This window comes from Adiantum capillus-veneris, chromosome 30 (assembly GCF_014529385.1).
Source record: "Adiantum capillus-veneris isolate H3 chromosome 30, ASM1452938v2, whole genome shotgun sequence".
Lineage (NCBI taxonomy): Eukaryota > Viridiplantae > Streptophyta > Polypodiopsida > Polypodiales > Pteridaceae > Adiantum > Adiantum capillus-veneris.
Window position 1 is genome coordinate 34,555,055 of NC_140960.1, and position 17,010 is coordinate 34,572,064.

At 42.8% G+C, this 17,010-nt stretch overlaps 1 long non-coding RNA gene across 1 annotated transcript in view; it reads left to right on the plus strand.

Annotated features, from left to right (window-relative positions):
- Positions 1-2,492: 2,492 nt before the first annotated feature.
- Positions 2,493-17,010, plus strand: part of LOC147417788 (uncharacterized) — a 58,277-nt gene continuing 43,759 nt past the window's right edge. The window contains exons 1-2 of the long non-coding RNA XR_015187348.1: positions 2,493-2,684; positions 2,781-2,860. This is a non-coding gene — a long non-coding RNA (uncharacterized LOC147417788). The remainder of the gene's footprint in view (positions 2,685-2,780; positions 2,861-17,010) is intronic.

Below are 17,010 nucleotides of genomic sequence, written 5' to 3' on the forward strand. Positions count from 1 at the left end.
TCTGTTCATTTGGGATTTTTCGGTAGCAAAATAATATGAAATAAGAAACTTGGTACAGTTTTTCACACATCAGTAAAAGGTTTTTTTTTGGCTTCTTGCCTGGTACTGACCGCATACATACTTAATCTTTTACTACTGTGCTAGAAAATGGCATCAAATCTGTCATACATATGGTTACTGTTCTGGTTCTTTTGATACTGATGGTGACTATAAGGCTAAGTGCCTGGTAGTGATACTGGTTATGCTGCCATGGAGTATATACATTCTGTATAGCAGATTTGTACATTTGGGATTTTCCTTAGCTAAAAGAAAATGGTTTGATAACCTGGGCACTAATAAGTACACATCAATAGAGGATTTCTTTTTGCCTGGTACTGATTACACACACTCACTCTAGTTGGTAACTTTTGAAAAATTGATGCTTTTTTACATTAAAAGGTTGGTGGCATTGCTTGTTATACTACCTAATTCTGAATTTGGAAATCTACTTTTGCCTCCTTTGGCTTCAGTGCAAAGCTATGCCCAGTCATTAGGGAAACTCAAATCCCTCATCTTTGAGAGTCAAGGATAGACAATAGAGCCCATAAATATCCTTTAGACCAAACAAAAGCCTAATGGCTTGAGTGGACACTAGAGAGCAATTTACACTGCTTCATGTGTTCTTAATGACGTAGTTCTTATAGGGTTTCCCCTTGATTCTTTTGAGCCTCTTGAGGTGCACGTGCCTACGTTCCTTATCAATGGCATGTTGAGAGGTTATATGAATACCATTGTGGATTGCTTTTAAAGTTTCTCTTGAGCTATTGCACCCTCTAACACCATAGCATAAGGTACATCAAGTGTTTCTTTGTGGATCACCTTTTCCTTTCGCTCTATGGTTTGGTATTTGAGAAGACCATGACAAGTAAGCACATGAAAGCCCTATCCTTTGCCTTTGAATGACCTGCAAGCTCCACTTGGATGCATGTGACAATGGCTTAGGTAGCTTACACACTGCGTGCCCAAAGATGAGGAGTAGGTGCCTGTGCCACCATGCTTGACGACTGGAAAAAGCTCATAGACTCCGTGTAACATGCAATGGACAACTCGATGGTCAACGAAGCTCCCTTACTTGTGAGTGGGTGGAGGCTAAAGGCTGACTCCTTGCAAGAAGACAAGCGTTGAACCAATAGGCTCCCTGCCTTTCCTTGCACGAGCTCACATGACTTGCCTTCGGCGGGTCTCGTTTGCTCTTACCAAGGGGTCATTCCTATACAGTTTTTCAAGCTCAAATATATGAGTACGCATGTACGTACCTAAGTATGTACATAAATATGCGTGTGTCTATTCTTATATATCTCCATAGGACACACATCACATTCTCTCTCTCTCTCTCTCTCTCTCTCTCTCTCTCCCCCTTGTTGGCATCCCTCACCACACTACCTTTCTCTCTCTCTCTCTCTCTCTCTCTCTCTCTCTCACTCAGTGGCCTCCACACACACACACACACACACAAACTTGGGTAGAATTTTAAATTTTCTTATGGATGTACCAATGATTCATTTCTCTTGCTAAATTCTACTACAAATTGTTGGCAACATGGGTGACACACATCCTATCAAAAGAATACATACCAAGTCACTTTTTTTAAATATGCACTATTTCAACCTTCTGGCCCAATGCTCGGTATCTTTAACGCATTCTGCAAGATCACCCATAGGTAATCCCAAGAAAGAAGGGTATGAATCTCCTAACCTCTCTATGTATGCATACGATTCCCTCATCCTTGCCCATCCTTTTGGGCCCTAGGTGAAGACAGCGAGAGTTATCACATGGGATACAAACTTTGCCATCTCTCTTAAATTCTTGCAAGAAAAACATTGATATCAACATGCAAACTAGGCTGTAAAGCATGTCGCCCGTCCCTGTGGGATCCTCAACACTAAGTGACACCTATATTTTAAAAGGGGGGGGGGGGGGGGGGGGGGGGGTAGGGATCAAGGGAGGGGAAGTTCACGCATGAAGGTAAAAAAAAAATCGCAACCACAGATGTCTGTTCAAAAACTAAATCTGGACACGCACTAAACCTGGATTGCTCAAAAACTAAACTTAGACACGCACTAAACCTGCACAACGTGGGCAATGCATATCAACTCACAATATTACATCGTAAAAACGGTTTGGGATACACAATGTACGCACGGGTGAGGTGGTTAGCTCATGTGACCCTAAACGTGGACCTCAAGGTTACGAGTTCAAATCGCGACGATACGCCTTGTTTTTCGCGTTGACCAAGTTCTGTCCCCCTCGTTTTTTCGACTACGTGCCTCATTTTTTCGCTGATCAGATTTAGTGCGCCTCGAGATCCCGCCCCCCAACTCCGACCGTCGATTCCATTACTCTCCCTCTGCATTAAATATAGGTGTTAGTGCCAAGGCGGTGGGATCGTAAAGACGATGATATAATATTTATAAAAACGATGCAGGTAAATTATTCGAAGTAAATGCACCTGTGAAATAACTCGATACGTGAGCCTCGCATGCAGGCATTTCTTTAGTCGACCATGGCAAAAGCTCTTGAGCTCCTGCAGTTCGCTGTTCTGAATAACGAACGTCGCTCGCGGACGCCATACCATCTCACATCCTCTGCTTGCAGAGAATGGCTCTTCAAGGCTGCTTTGTCAGTTTACCAACACATGCATATATGTCTCTCTCTCTCTCTCTCTCTCTCTCTCTCTCTCTCTCTCTCTGAGCTCGCCCTCAAGAGGTCATGCTAAACCCTAGTTAATGTACTCCATGCAGGCAGCCGCAGTAAAAAACCCGACCACTTAAGCTGACGCGCAGCAATCAACAGCTGAACAGCTCATACAACAAGCATGAAGGTGAGGATCTCCTTCCTCACTCAGAAGTGGCTGCCATGCGTCATTAGATGATTTAGATATCTCTGATATATGTTGTTTCTAAATGAGGGTTTCCTTCACGGCATATTTAATCAATAATTGAAATTTACCTTCAAACTTGTTATGAATAGCTCATGCAACCCAGAAATCTTCAATGGACTGGTTATCTCTAGTGTTTATTTTCCCTTCCAGCACAGGTGAAGGTGCCATTGTTCATAAACCTATTTCCACAGATGAAGGATTGTATGGTTTGTCAAAAGGTCTTGCTGGCTCTAAAATTTTCTCAACAACTAATTTGATCCCAAAACTCCTTAGTGAGTTTTTGCTTCTTGGTGGGGGGCTCAGATGTTCCTGCTTGCTCTTTGCTTCTCTTTCTTTCATACAATTCTCTTTCTTTATTGATCACAAAAGTACAATGCCCAATTCTCTGCTGTTGTTCCCAAGGTCATCTGTTCGGGGCAATTCTTATAAAGGTTTACAAGAGGGGCGGCCAGTGTTGGAAAAAAACAGGGGTCCAGTGTATTTTAACCGGCTGAAATTCTAAAATCCCGGTTGGATTTTGAGCTTGCCTTGATGAAAACCGGGAAATTTTCACAAGTTTTAGTGTCATTACTGGCAAAAGCTCCAAATTTTGACCTAAAAACTGAAAAAATTTCAAGTTTGCCCTTATTTTCTTCGGTTAAAAAATATGTATTTTCTTCTGTCTGGAAAAAACAGGGCTCCCCCAAAAGCTCTCAAGTTTAAGAGTGAGGCTTTTCACGGGTGCCGCCAAAAGCTGGCGCTAGAGCCTTGCGTAACTTCTGTACAGTATTTCCATGTCGCATCCTGTAAAATGCTGCGTAATATCCAGAGGGTTGCCAAGCCAGCTCTTTATTTGATGGCTTGTTTGGGTTTTTGTCCGGTCTTTTTAATAGCCCTAGGAGAGGCCATTAGGACCCATAGTCCCCACGTCATCACACTTGTGACAATATCTACAACAATGGCCATGCTCAGCTCAAGCTAAAGATACCTCTACTTCTTAAAAGAATCGATGTTTAGCTAAGGAGTTTTATTTCTAAGGACTTGCAAAGCACACCTATTATGGAATATCATTAGGTAAGGCAGGAAGTGAGAAGAGAGAGAGGAGTTGATCTCCACTAAACTTGGTGCATGGTGTTGCTTAAGAACACTTGAGAGATTTGCAACTTGCAGGGAGGGGGGTGGGAGAGCGAGGGGGGAGGGGGAGTCCTCATAAAGCATAAAAAGTGCTTCACAAGCTTCCTGTCCAGGATATCGTCTCTTGGAGTGAATTGATTGCCGAATATGACCACGAGGTTTTGAGCGAGGAAGCTCTGGGTTGTTTTCAGCGGATATAAAGCGAGGGCATCTCTCCAAATGCAATCACCTATGCTTGCACCTCAAAGGCATGTGGCACTACGTGAAATGCTGATGTGGGCAAACAAATTCATGGTCATAGTATTAGTTAAGGGTGGTTGAAAAAATGTTGTGCTTGGCCAACCTTAGTTGACATGAGCTTCTCGTACCAGGTGCACTACAAGAGGTTGTGTGCTCTTGTGACGCTGTTAGCGACGGAAATACACTGGGTTTTTATAACCCCCGGCGTCGCTAACACCGTCGTTAATAGCGTCGCTAGGAGAGCGTCGCTATATGCGACGCTATAGGCGTCGCTATATATAGCGTCTCTATATAGAGACACTCATAGCGACGGTCATAGCGACGGTCATAGCGACGGTTATAGCGACGTTTACACAGAAGTCTATAGCGACGCTCCAGAGCCATAAATAGCGACGGTTATAGCGACGTCCGTGAGAAATTTTTTTTGGTGACAGGGCATTGAATGCCCTGCCACCTATCAACCATATTGTACTTGATTCACTTTTTAAAAAAAGTGCAAGGGTAGATAATAGACCCAAAATAGTTACCACAAGACGCATTGTTTGCAAAATTGACAAGCGTAAAATTGACAATTGTACACATCATAGGCAAAATGAATTGATTGGCAAATGTAATAATGACAATTGTACAACATCATAGGCATAAAGAATTGATTGACAAAATGAACTGCGGTGACAGATGTAATAATATACATGGTTCAAAAGACGTATAAAATCCGTCTCATGATACATAAGCTATGAGAAACCTTAAACAAATGCTATCTAGCTACGGCTAAACTGACGTCGTCTAGTCAGACGTCTCATCGCGTCCAAGCGGCGTATCTGTCGGATTCTGCAAAAAAAGACAATAAGACAGCTTTCAGTAAGTATAAACATATAACGACATTTATAAAACAATACAAAAAATAGAAAAGAGTAAACCTTAATACTAACCATGCCGCCGCAAGAACTGAGAATGTCCATCAGGGCGTTTAAGTCCTTCCTGCTTGCGTACTCGCGCTCGTACGGTGTGGGATCACGTCCTGTCATCGACCACTGTCAAAACATACAAAGATTTCATTATGTTAGAATTAAAAAACTCATAAACCCTAAACTATCGAACTATCGAACATAAAGAGCAATGCGAAAACACTTACAAAATCGGCCTCAAATGATGTCCATCCACCGCTCCCCAAGTGGTGCGAGCTCCCTGCCTCTACTCGCGCTCTGGCTGCATCCTTTTGTTGCTTCCACTTGTCGGGATTTTCGCGCGCTGCTTTCTTCGCATTCTTCCAATCTTCTTTGGCCAGCCAATCTGGCCTGTTCCACCCATGCTTGATTGCTTTTTGCACTTCGGAACGCTTGTGTTTGCAGTATTCGCGCATTCGAATCTTCATCAGGTCTTCATTGAAGCGTTGATCCCGTGTTGGAACGGGAAACTCATCATGAAGTATGCTGATGACTCTGTCTTTTAAATCACTTGATACTTCACTCCATTTGTTTAGTATGTAGTGTCTAAATAGCTGAGAGCAAAGACCACGCATGCGCGAGATCACCTTCTTGTCGTCATCATCCATGATGATGCCGTCGCTGAAGTTGATGGAGTAAGGCAAGCCCTCTGGCCGGTGACGCGTGAACCTGGGTGTCCCGACAGGGGTCTCTAGCGGCGTGTCGATGGGGGTACGGACGTCAGGTGTCTCCACCGGCGTCTGGGCCCCGAAGCGAGGAGTGTCGAGTGGGGTGGCTCCTGGCGGAGTAGGTAGAGGTGTGTAGCTGCTAGGAACAGTCAGCCGCGCAAAACCTGGCGTAGATGGCGATGTTGTGGCTGGTGTGGGGGCGGGCAAAGAAGGGGAGGGTAAAGAGCCTTTTCGAACACGAGGCGGTGTGGAGGCATCGGCGGCGGAATCCCCACAACAACCGCCACCGTCACCACTAGAGCGCCGGTGTCTAGACGAGTGTGAAGATCGTCTCGTCGACATCGAAGCTTCGGAGCGCGCCGAATGCTCCGAAAGAGAGGGAGATGCGGATGGAGTAGGAACGCGCGATGATGTGCCAGGGCGATAACGCTCCACGTACCACTGTCTCTGCTGCAGTGACAAAGAAGAAATAAACTCCTCATCATCCATACCTGCATTAAAAACACGAATATTTAAACTTAATATTGAATGAATAGAGTAGACAATGACGCAAAGACCATTAAATACAATGACGTAATGACGCATATAAATACAATGACGCAATGAATTGAGTGATAGAAGAGGCAAGTCGAAAACTCAGAATTTTCAATCAAAAGATGTGAGCGCGAGTAGAAAAGAGCGTTATACACCATGGAAGGTACTTAGAGAGCCAGAGCTTTTACAACACGGAGCAAAATTGTTCAAATACAATATTCGTGGCTTTAAAAGATCTCTCTCTCATCCTCGCATAACTCAGCATAACTTCCTATATCTATATAGAGCTCTCCGTTTAAACACATATCCTCTGTTTCATTTTGTAGATCCTCTGCATGCACCCCATATAGAGTAGTAGCATCTTGATGCTCGTCTGGCACCACCGCAGCGGCTTCTGATTGAGCATCTTCTTTGATCTCCTCCATTGATGCCGTTGTGATTGGCACATGGTAGCCTTCATACGTCCTTGCACTACGAGGGGCTACCTCTATGACGTACCACCAGTTTGATGTAGACTTTGTAGGATGAAATATTACATGCCAGAGCCATATAACTTACATGAGAGCTTTCAAGCACATAACTTGTAAAAGGGGGATGTTAACTATTTACATACTTACTTGTTCACAATGCTCGGGTAGTACGAAAGTGTCTCTTAGGTCAGTCCATTTCTTAGTAGAATCCACCTCAAGAAAACCAGACTCTCCTCTACGCACAGTAGCGTTGCGGCCCTCCATGATTATCTTGAACCATTGCACGTCGAACAAGTCGACAAAAAATCCTCTGTAATCGATCCTCAAAATCTCTTGTAGCGTGCTGAAGTAAGTGAGTTCCGCCACCACAGGATCTGCATCAGAGGAACGTCGTCGACTAAACTGTTCAAATTTTGCCATGATTCCACAATCTTGAGTAAAACGCTTTTTGTCGATCCGTTCCACCCTAAAATGTCGACCTTTACATCATGCTGTTGTGTATGACTTATACTACAACGAACAAAGATTATGAGTGGCCGTTCAAACGTTTAGAAATAAAGTCACTAGCTAGTCGTACATTGCAAATTTACCTTGGTCGCGCAACCCCGAGAGTACTCCCACTCTTCCTCAGTCACTTCGTCACCGCATTGTTGTGCGCTTTTCAATTGGTTGTGCAACCATCTTAAGCTCATGAATGTTGGTAGGCTCTCCAGACCCGTCGGATAGTGCATCGGTGGTCGTCTTCCCCGTCTCCACTCGATTCGTGCCCTTTGTCGCTCTTGCTTTGCATCCTCATATTGTGAAATCCACTTTTGCATCACTGGATTGTGAAGCATGCAAAATCGGTTGATTTTAGCCTCTAGATCTTCCGTCATCTTCTTCTCAACACCGAGATTGCACATGACAATCCCAGATATGCGCTCATCATCTATGGTTCGCCATAGCGTGTCCCGGGCTTTATCAAATCCGTCTAGCCACTCTCCAATGTACACTAGGGACTCTGATACCAACCAACCTTCTGCCATGCTACCCTCCGGACGTGCCTTTTGACGCACATATCCCTTAAGCGTTTTCATGAAACGTTCTAAGAAGAACATTCATCTGGAATGAACTGTGCCAGCTATTTCCACCTCATCAACTATGTGAACAAGAAGATGCACCTGAATGGTTAGCATGGTAGTAGAAAAATGTTTCTCAAACATGCACACAAGCTCCGCAGCATTTAGTTTGGCGAATGGTATGGAGTCTACGTTGATCTCCTTTTGTGAGATCCATTGCACCAGCTTTGCAAGTTTGTAGATTGTGTTACGGATGTCGAGAGACAAACATCCCTCAATGGCAACCGGTAAAATAACTGTAAAGTATGTGCAGCAATGATATTAAAGTCCACATTTTATGCAATGATATTAAAGTCCACTATGAACGTACCTGACACATTTTATGCCAATCGTGTGACTTCAAACCGGTAAGCTTTCCTTCTTTAGTAAAACACGTTCGGAGCGAGTGCATTACGCCAGTGGGGGTCCGCAAAGATCGAATGGTCTCTTTTACTTTGCGTTCTTGGGCTCCTGTGAAAATCCATGGTGCTTTAGGGAGTTTTATCGATCCATCAGACGCTGTTTGCGGCCAATATTGCTCCATACGATCCACATTTCTAAGGTCAACTCTGGCTCCCAAAGTATCTTTCTTGCCGGTCAAATGGTCCCATAGTAGATTACCCACATTCTTGAATATGTGCATTGGATCGAGCAAGTGATTGATCATGAGTCGGGGCCAGTATGGTAACTCGTACCATAGAGATAGTCTCTTCATCCCTGGAGGCAATCCGTCATCGCACATCTCCTTCTGCTCTAACCATGCTTGTGCAGACATCCTTGGTGGCTCTCTTCCCAAAAAGCCGTCGCGTAACACATGATTCTCTGGAAGATACGCTTGATGACCTTCGTAGATTTGCTTCTTCAGTGAGGGCGCCCTACGTGCATTCAGTCTAGGTCCACATGTGACACATGCTCTGTATCCGCTTGTTTGAAGCCCTGCATGTATACACATGATAATAGATCAACTATGGGAAAAAACAAGATTTACAGTGTCTGAGTGAGGAGTGTCAATAGATCACCTGAGCATTCTGTTAGCCCGGGATAGTCATGCATGGTCCACATTAGAATGCCTCTGATCAAAGCATTCCGTCGTCCTGTGTGTCGGCTCATATCCACCACCTCTATGCCAATCCACAATTGTTGTAGCTCTTCCAATAGTGGACGAAGATACACATCCATATTCTTCACTTTATATCGCCCTGGCACAATCAAGCTTAGCCATAGGTGCCCTTCTTCGTAGTCAACCACGGGGGAATGTTGTAGTTGACGATGACAACGGGCCATACACTGTAAGATGTTGATCTTTGACCAAATGGATTTACGCCATCCATAGCCAGGCCTAAGCGCAAATTTCGAGCTTCCCTGGCAAAATCCGACCATGTTCCATCTATATGTTTCCAGGCTGCGCAATCTGCAGGAATTCGTAGCACACCATCCGAAGATTTATTCTCCTCATGCCATGATGCTAGGGCGGCCATGGACTTACATTCGAAGAAATGCTTGATGCGAGGAAGCAGAGGAAAATGTCGCAAAACCTTTTGTGGAATTTTTGTCCCGTGGAGATCTACTCGATATCTTTCGGAATCACATTTCGGACACTTCTCCATGTCTATGTATTCCCCTCTGAAAAGAATGCAGTCATTAGGACAAGCGTGGATAGAATTGTAATCCATCCCCAAGTTTCGCAAAATCTTTCTTGCTTCATCTCGGGAATCTGGCATCACATTGTCAGCTGGTAGTATGTGCTCTTTAAGCAATCTACACAACATAAAAATACGATACAGTCGTGTAAAAATCTATCAGATCATTATACATTTAGAGTTTTATTAAAGTAAACTAATTGTAATAGATCACCTGAAAAGCGCTGACGCTAGTGTCACTCCATCCAAACTTTGCCTGCATGTTGAGAAGAACCAGGAGTGCTTTCAATCTAGACATACGTGCTCCATTATACAATGGCGTATCGGCTTCACTTTTCATATCATCATAGATAAGCCTTTCTGAATCCATGATCGTCTCGATCATTTCATCAATCTCGGGCTCAAACATTGCCTCGTTGGGAATGTGCTCTGCATGATCATCCCCCGAGCTGTCAGAGGCTACATCTTGTGGCCTCACATATGCTGCTTGACCAAAGCGCCTGCGAACACGTCTATTGGGTTGCAAGATTGCTGCTTGTTGGCCAGCGTCAGAGTCCGACGAGTTATAATTGGCAACAACTCGATCTATAATAGATGGATCGAACTCGCCAAATTCGCGAACGTGCTGCAAAGAAACACGTCTTGTCCGTCGCACAGCATGCTTGCATTGATTACAAGGACATAAGACCCTCGTTGAGAGATAGGTGTTTCGGTTGGACGGTCCCACATCCTCGTCACTACTCATAATGAGGATAAAAATCTTATAACCTGGACAACAAATTTAATATTCTATTGGCATTCTTCGTCTTATCTCTCTCTCTCTCTCTCTCTCTACCTCACATTCTCTAGTCATGTCCAATCCCCGCACACCTCGGTCTAGAGGTGCACGGAGATCAGAACCACCGGGTTATAATCTCGTCTTTATTGGTCAATACCTATATTTGTGGGTACAAGAAATCTACAGACCCACGTCTACATGATACTGCATGTAGTGGACAAAACCCCTTTGCCTCTTCTCTAGCTGTAGCACTTCACAGCATCTTAACATCTTTTCACGGTAGATATTTTAACTGTTCGTCTAACTCTAAACCCTAAACCGTAAGTAATTCTTGCGTGGACTCGATCTAACATAAATAAGCGTAAATCTAAATAAACGTAAATCTAACTAAAAATAAACCTAAATCTAATTTAACGTAAGTCTACATCTAACCTAATCTTTAACGTGTTTTGGGATAGTTTCCTACGACGTTAAAACTCTCTTCTTCTTGTGTGTGTGTGTGGGTAAACCTAAATAAACCTAAGTTTAATCTAATATAACATAAATCTAAATCTAACGTAAATTATGTTATATTAAAAACAAAGAACTAAACTAGCAGGGATTATAAGAACCTTAAAACTGATTTAACACATAATTTTTCACATAACTCGGCAAGAGTTGGCATTCTCATCACTAAAGATGTGAGAGTTAACTTCCGGTGGTGACGCTGCCTCATCTCCATCCACATCTGACGACAGCAATTGGCCCTTTTGACCGTTCTTGCTCTTGTTACTAACTTTGAAGTTGCTGTTGAATGACTAGAGGTTGTCTAGATGGTCATTGTCGGGGATGTAGTGACTCTTGCCGCCCTGAAGATCCACCTTCTTCCCTATCTTCTGAAGACATTTCACCAGTACTTTTGGATCGACGGAGCCCACCATGAGTGAAGGCAGCAATACCCTATATTCCATTGAGGGCTTTCTTCACCCGCTTCATGCAGGCATCGCAGTCTATGGAGACTTAAATCTAATCTAATATAACGTAAATCTAAATCTAGCGTAAATAAACGTAAATCTAATCTAATTTAACTTAAATAAACCTAAATCTAATTTAACGTAAATCTACATCTAACCTAATCTTTAATGTCTTTTATGATAGTTTCCTACGACGTTATGACTCTCTTCTTCTTGTGTGTGTGCGCGTGTATGGATGTGTGTGCTAATAAAAAGAGATAAATGGTATAACCTTTCTATCACCCATGCCAAGTATGATAGATTGGTTATGCCATTTCCCTCTTGAATAATAGGTCTTGAGTTCAACTCCTCGTCGGCTAGATCTTTAGGTCTTTTAATTTTAATTAGTTTCCTACGACGTTAAATTAGTTTCTCTCTCTTTCTCTCTCACTGTGTGTGCGTTTTTTTGTTTATGCATGTTTTCTCTCTCTTTTCCTCTCTCAATGTGTGCGTTTTTTGTTTATGCATGTTCTCTCTCTTTTCCTCTCTCAATGTGTGCGTTTTTTGTTTATGCATGCTCTCTCTCTTTTCCTCTCTCAATGTGTGTGTGCATTCTTTGTTTATGTATGTGTGTGTGCGTTTTTGTTTATGTTTGTACTTTTTCTCTCTCTCTCTCTCAAAAACACTGTGTGTGTGTGTGTGTGAGAGAGAGAGAGAGAGGGAGAGAGAAAGAGGGGAAAGGAACATGAGAGTGAGGAGAGGGAAGGAGCATACCTGGCTCTCCTTCCTCTCCTCGTGTGTGTGTGTGTGTGTGTGTGTGTGGAGAAGAGAGAGAGAGAGAGAGAGAGAGAGAGAGAGAGAGAGAGAGAGGGAGAGCGTTACCTGCTCCTTGCTTGAGGGCGCCGAAAAACTCAGATCTGAGATCTGAGTTTTTGGGCGCTCTCTGTTATTTTTTTTAGCCCAGCCGGCGTCGCTATGAGCGTCGCAAATTTAAATTTGCGACGCCTATAGTGACGCTCATAGCGATGTCGGGAATTTTTTTTTTGAGCGTCGTTGTGTGAGCCTCGCTAAAATGAATAGCCTCTTGTAGTGGTGGTCTTTGGAGTGCATTGGTTGCGAGATATGCCCAATAGGGATAGGAAACTCTAGGTTGTTTTAAGCGGATGCATAGTGAGGGCATCTCTGTAAATGCAATCACCTACACTTGCATCTTGAAGGCATGTGGCACTATGGAGAACGGTGATATGGGCAAATGCATTCATGATGATATGGTTAGTTAGGGCTCTCATACTTGGCGCTATCTTCGTCAACATGTATGCCAAATGTGGTGTACTTCATAAGCACATAAAGTGCTTGGCGAACTTCCGGTCCGGAGTGTTGTCTCTCGAAAGCAGAAGGGCACCACGTGCTGATTCAAAAGACTGCTAGAAATAACTTCACCTTGTAACTCATTTGAAGTGAAAGAGACTCCACACTTGAGAAGAGACACGGAGTGGCAAAAGTCCTTTTCTTGATTGGCCATTAACTAGGCACCCCATACAACATTTGTTCATTAATCGATCTCCTCAGATACAACTGCTGAGGAGAGCCACTCCTTGTAATCAGAGTGTCTAAAAAGACTCCCCCTAGGCCTTGGCCTTGATTTTACAAGTTTTTAAAGCTTATTACTCCTAATGTTTCTCAAAAGATAACATAAGGCTACTCCTTTCCAAACTCACGCCAAAAACTTCGTACAAATGCAACATTGGCAGCTTACAAACAACAACACACATTGTGGCAGAAAATTCGAGTGCCTGTGGTCGAATTTTGATCTTGCTCATTGGTGCTCTGATTGGTCAACCCGTCGTGTAGTACATGATGGAGCTAGGTAGAGTGCATATATATCATACTTGTATTCCATTTGTATATATTACAACATTTTGAGTCCCTAGCAATTGAGCTCCATCCTCCATCCTCCCTCCATCCACCATCATGGTCATCACTCGTTGTACACCCCCGATCATCAGTTTATCAATTAGCTTTAGCTATGATCTTTACTTTGAATCAAATAAGCTTTTCCCGATTTTGTGATGATGGAGAACGTATCATATATGTACATTGATTTAACTCATAAGCCTAGTTCGGCCTTTTGAAGACGTTAATGAAATCTCTCTCTCTCTCTCTCTCTCTCTCTCTCTGGCCAGCGCCATGCCACGTCATTAGATTGACACATATATCTCCCACTCCTTATGAAAGGTAATGGGTCGCGATTGCACATGCAAAATTCAATTTGATTCTTGAGCAGACATGGAGCATACATGACAATGCCCATCACCACTAGGCAATACATTCTCTAGCATGCATCAACACAAAATCCAACTCCACAATCATGTTCTATCTAGCCATCTCATCTTTGTCAGAAATGTCGATATCCAAGCATAGTAATCTTCTTAGTTATGACATTTAGATCTCATCGATCTGTCCCAGATCTCTTGATGCTCTAAGACCATATATCTAGTCTATCTCATTTAAGCCGAAACTTTTTGTGAACTAGAGTCATATGCTTCACAAATACTATAGAATGCCATGCCAATGCTAATGCATATGCAATAGATGTAGAACTCAGATGCATTCACATAGCATAAAAACACAAAGCTCTTTCATATTTGTACTCAAACTCGGGTCGTTCTGGATAGAAGATTTTGCATTTACATCTATTTGGGTCTCAGCTATTTGCATAGAAGATTTTCCAAGTCACATCAGAGAGGTCTATCTGTATAGAAGATCTCCAAACAACATAGAAATCAAATCTAAAAAAGTATCAAACATGTCTAGACAACACACAAACAACGTTCAAATAGGTCCAAACAAGATTAGACAAGTTCAAACCATACCCATGGGAAGAAACCTTTATCCAAAACATAAACAAGTTTCTTGAAGCCAAGATTTGCTAACGAAACCATATTTTTAGCTATATTTACACATTTTTTTTGGGGTAAGATCCAAGCAAAATTTTTCCTTTCACTCTCCAGTCATTTGGTTGTCTTGCATTTCTAACTAGCTCAAGACTACGTTGAGACACAAGTTTCTTAAACATTGCACCCAAACAATATATCTTTAAGTACAAACAAAACTTTGAGAGAAATTCATTCAGGATTGCCCTCGTGAGTCTTAACTTAGACAGTAATCGGCTTTTCATTTTGTTGTAGGGTAATGAATCGCTATTGAATAGCAATGTTAGCATCAATATAACGATGCCAAGGCATTCTCAACAATGCATCACAATGCCCCAATTTCATACTGTGAAGGGTTACTTCGCCGTGATAACCTTGGATTGGTGATTAGAGGGAGCCAATAAGTGATGTAACATTGCTTGCGTCGCCAATAGCCAACTGTGCTTGATTCTATGAAACAATTGGATCATAATCAATGTCTGAGATTTTAACAAAAGCAAGTGAAATAAAACTATTAAGTACTTTGTTGTTTTGAATATTTCCATAAGCTCGGAATGATTCTTTGGATGCATCTTTCATGATAACTGTACAAATGCCTAGAACAAATCCCACCAATCCCCTCGTTTGTGTTTGTCTCCTTGGAGAGAGGTTGTGGGGCTTGCTCATTTGCTTTACGAGAAAAAGTATAAGGAGTATATTCTTTTTGAAAAATTTGCCTTCTTGCCAAAGAGTCTTGTGTTGCCTTAGAGCGAGTCACAATCGTTGAGCTTGACTCGAGGTATCTCTAGAAGTGGGCCATTGTTGTCAAGTTTGATCCTTAGCCACATTATCTTGAACTGTTTCAGGTGCATATCACCTGTCACAAATTGGTGATGTGGCAGGCCTCCAGACACACCTTGGCGGCAGAAATGCCACGTGGCAGCAGTGTACAGACCTGCAAAACGCGCCGACAGGTTGACGTGGCCGAGCGTACAAATTTTCACAAATTCCGGTGACTTGTTGACGTGGCAGTACATACGGATTTTCAAAAATTACGTTGGTTGAATTTGACAGCTTTTAGTTATAGTTGCTTTTGAGTTTATCTTTTGGGGCTTTGCTTTTGGGCATCCCTTGTAAGAATAAATAGGTCCTTTGGGACTCACTTCTCAGAGCATCCGAATGCAAAGTTTGAGTACCCACTGACTCTCTTATACTTTGCACACAGATTAATATAAAAAGAAATACCGAAAGGGATGCCAGTCTTTGGGGCCAATATCTCTTGGCACGGAACTACGCCGGGCCGTGTCATCTTTTGTGGACTGTTTTGAAGTGAATCTCTGCCGTGTCGCGGTAGAATCTTGACTTGGGGTGTCCAAGTTTGTTATAGTGGTATCAGAACGCGGCCGATTTCTCTTCTATTCTGATCCTTTTCTCATGACACTTACTGATTCCAACAAGAATCAGTCGACTTCTTCCGCATCTGTTGATGCGGGAGGAGATTACAAAGAAGATTCAATCGAATTAACAGAGGAAGAGTACGGGCCACCTCGGCCTACTCAGTACAAACTTCAAGAGATAGAACGTCGATAGCAGGTTGACGAGTGGACGAAACAGATGATTAAATTTGCAAAGGATTCTCAGTTTGCAAATTTTTTGTCTCAGCGATCCATCGCAGAAGTGCACACTCAGTGGCAGAAAGCCAATGAACCACCCATCAAACCTGGAATCAAGAAACCTCCATCTCCGAGGATGTTTACAGAACAAGAACTGCAGGAGGTGGTTCAGACTCAGATCAATTAGCTTTTGGACGTGAACAATCAATCCAAAAAGCAAGTAAAAAAGCGCAAGAAGGGGACTGGCTACCCTCGTTATTTGTGCCGTCAATCTTCTTTTGCATCTGCAAGAAAGCAAAAGAAGTGTACGATTTGAAGGACTATTCAATTCTTCTTCTTCTGATAGTTCTTCTAGCTCTTCTGACTCGAGCGAGGAGGACAGAAAAGGCAAAAAGCGAAGCAAAAAGCAAAGCTTCGAAAAGGATAAGAAAAAGGCAAAGAAACCAAGATTTCGCCCGGTTTCAGATAGCTCTATAGAGGAGTTATCCTTTGATAGTTTGGACTGCGATGACCATATGTTTTATGCAAAGAAGAAGCATTTCTACAGAGCCAACCAATATGCTTTCCTCCAAGACAAGCAAGAAAGCAAAAGAATTCAAAGAAGGTGGACAGTCGATTAAATTTGAATCCTTTTTTGGGTTCCGAGATGCTCCGAGGGCTTTGGCCTTCATCCAACAGTTTGACATAGCCTTGTGTGGAGGGCATCACTCCGAGCACTCCAAGATTAGGAGGGCTGCATTTTTTCTCAAGGGCAATGATCGAACATGGTGGTCCACTCTTCTTCCGAGGAAGGAAGCTCCAGTCAAGTGGTTGAAATTCAAAAGGCTCTTAATTTCTTCTTGGCTGACTCGGGAGTACGAAAGAGATATACGAACCGCTTGGAACCATCTTTGGATGACCAAGGGAGATTCTTTGGATTCTTATTGCAAGAGATTTTGGGACTCTTTTCTACCAACCTCTTCATTTAAGGTCTCTTTCAAGGAACAGATTGAGCGGTTTTATTGCAGACTCCCTACAGAAACCCGAGACTAATGCCTTGAACAAAAGTCAAATTCTATTCAAGAATTAATGGGTCATGCGAAACAGGGTTTCTCGATACATTTAAGAAATTTGACTTACTCCACTGATGAGATACTGACTCAGAGA